General features: G+C 35.0%; 1 protein-coding gene across 10 annotated transcripts in view; it reads right to left on the reverse strand.

Annotated features, from left to right (window-relative positions):
• LOC115230030 (innexin unc-9-like) overlaps window positions 1-3116 on the reverse strand; it is a 593624-nt gene that overhangs the window by 124993 nt on the left and 465515 nt on the right. The gene's annotated exons all lie outside the window — the stretch shown is intronic.

The following is a 3116-nucleotide window of genomic DNA, read 5'->3' on the forward strand; positions in this document are numbered from 1 at the left end:
AAATGTGTTAGCATGGACTTGACAGTGATATAGTGTATCAGTCCATGAATGATCGTCTGGGGAGTATATATATTCTCTGAAATATGATCTGGATATTAAACAAAGGGATATGCACTTAGATAATGTACCTAGAATCTTATTTTTCATCGCATTTCTTTAATTTGTTGCTAGAAATAAAGTAAAATACCTCATAGATATCAAAGATGTGAACATCAAGGAGAATTTAGTACAGATGGAAACCATTTAGCATGCGTGACTCTATACACAATCATATACATAAAGCTGCAGTGTAAATACATATAGATACACGCACAGAAACAAACATATATACATGCGTGTATAAACGTGTGCATATACATACATACATATATACATACATACGTACATACATACATACGTACATACATACATGCATACATACATATATACATGTGTGTGTGATTATGTTGTATGCGTATGTATGCATGTATGTATATATATGTATATATATATTATATATATATATATATATATATATATATACACACACATACATGTATTGATATTGAAATTGATATATATGTTTAAGTTTACGGGAGTTTATGTATTTGGGTGTATTATTGGAAAACATATAACTTTTGTAGTTGTGCATATAGCAAAGGTCAAGGAATATTAATTTAGCTCCGTCATAGATTGGTTATAAATTCATATTAGTGGAACAAAAAGTGACAGACGTTAAACGTATCTGAGTGTGATAGGCAAATTCATTATAAAAGATTATAAGATTCGAAGTAACTGCATAGATGTTCTGAATTCTGAATAGCAGAAATGTAGTCCTGATCGCTCAAAATAAGAAGGAGAGCTTCATTTGTAATTTTCGATTTAATAATTAAGAAGTCTAATCCATCTAAATATGTGAACGCGTTAAAGTAAAGTAAAAGTTAACATGTGTAACCGGTACTGCAACATGTCCTTGATGGTGATGGTTAACACACAGAGAAGACCTAAACAAAATAAGGTTGAAGAGGCAGCAAGGGTGATACATGTGGCCTCCCCAAATTTCTCTCAAATTATACCCTAAATTCTTAGACGAGATCTCACTGGACAAGCTGAACGTTGTATGTTGTCTAGGTAAGAGATAGTAATGTAACAGTTGCGACGTTTTTTGTCACTCGATCATAGCTGATCTAGGTTTAAAGAAAAAAGAACACAATTAAGAGTGGCTGTGTGGTAAGTAGCTTGCTAACCAACCACATGGTTGCGGGTTCAGTCCCACTGCGTGGCATCTTAGGCAAGTGTCTTCTGCTATAGCCCCGGGCCACCACCAATGCCTTGTGAGTGGATTTGGTAGACGGAAACTGAAAGAAGCCGTCGTATATATATATATATATATATATATATATATATATATATATATGTAATGTTTGTGTGTGTGTGTTTGTGTGTCTGTGTTTGTCCCCCTAGCATTGCTTGACAACCGATGCTGGTGTGTTTACGGCCCCGTCACTTAGCGGTTCGGCAAAAGGTACCGATAGAATAAGTACTGGGCTTACAAAGAATAAGTTCCGGGGTCGATTTGCTCGACTAAAGGCGGTGCTCCAGCATGGCCGCAGTCAAATGACTGAAACAAGTAAAATAGAAAAAAAATAGAAATAGACAATAATGTTGGAACTGTTTGGTGGAATGTTCAATTTTTCATTCGTTAGCATTGTACTTTCAAAAACCGCGATTACCTCCTCACTAATTAAATCAATAATACGAAGTCTTTTGTAGTGGTCTTTCGATGAAAAAAGAATTTTGAAATTTCAATTAAGTTGGTATGGTGATTTGTGATCTGAATTCACGAACCACAGACCTGAACTGAAGAACCACGTTATCTGGCTTTTTTGACAACATCGTTTCTTATACCACCTTCATCAATTTGATTCGAGAATATTTTTTTAACGACAGCCAAGGACTGATCGGATTATCACGTTTCATCACGGCAATTAAGGGACCCAATCTCGCAAGGAACTTCAATAGTGTGTGCTTTCTTGTGAGTATGTTTATTTTATGTGTGTGCATGTACGTGTGCATGGTGTGTGTGTGCGTGTGTTGTGAGTGAGTGTGAGCTGTGTGTGTTTTGAGTGTGTGTGTATAACAGAGAGAGCGAGAGAGAGAGAAAGAGATATAAAAGAGACAGAGGAAGCAACATAGAGATAGAGAGCGACGAAGAGAGAGAATGAGAGAGAGAGAGATAGAGCAAGAGAGTGAGAGGGAGAGAGAGAGAAAGAGAGGAAGAGAGGAAGAGAGAAATAGTTACAGGGAAGAAATTCTAATTAAAGAACGGCTTAATCCCGGACATATTCTCGTACAATTAAAGAACGGTATCATACGAGATAAAAGACACATACCTAAATAAACTTACACACACACACACACAAACACACACACACACACACATATATCTATATATAATACACATATATATATATATATATATATATATATATATATATATACATGTATATATAATATGTATATATATATATATATATATGTATATATATATATATATATATTTACACACACACACAAATACGCACACAATACACACGCAGACGCACCAAACGGATGCACACACATACACAACACATATATATAGCACATATATCTATATAGTAAATGTTTAAAGAACAAAAGAAATAAAAGAAAACATGTCTATGAATAAGAGTACAAAGTAATTAATTTTTTGCTGCAAGAAAGAAACAGACGAAAGTTCAGTGTTTCGGTTAATCGTTCCTTTTCAAGGTGAAGAAGGGAAGAAAGTTACATGGAAGTAATAGTGTTTACAATGAAATTTATTATAGAATAACAGAAATGGGTCGAGTGGAAAGATGCTTTACATAAAAATAGAGCTTTTCAACCAAGGGAGATAACGTACGATTGTACGTACCATATTTTGTGTGTTACAGATACAGAAGCGAGTCCATTTCCTGTATGTGTGCGAGTAGAGGATTCTCTTAGGATGCTACACGTGTTTAGGTATGTGATCAACTGTATAACTGATGTGAACTATGTATAAAGATGATGGTGTGTGGTGTGTGTGTGATGAGAGAGAGAGAGAGAGAGAGAGAGAGAGGGAGGGAGAGAGAGAG

Source organism: Octopus sinensis, linkage group LG2 (genome assembly GCF_006345805.1).
Source record: "Octopus sinensis linkage group LG2, ASM634580v1, whole genome shotgun sequence".
Classification (NCBI taxonomy): Eukaryota; Metazoa; Mollusca; class Cephalopoda; order Octopoda; family Octopodidae; genus Octopus; species Octopus sinensis.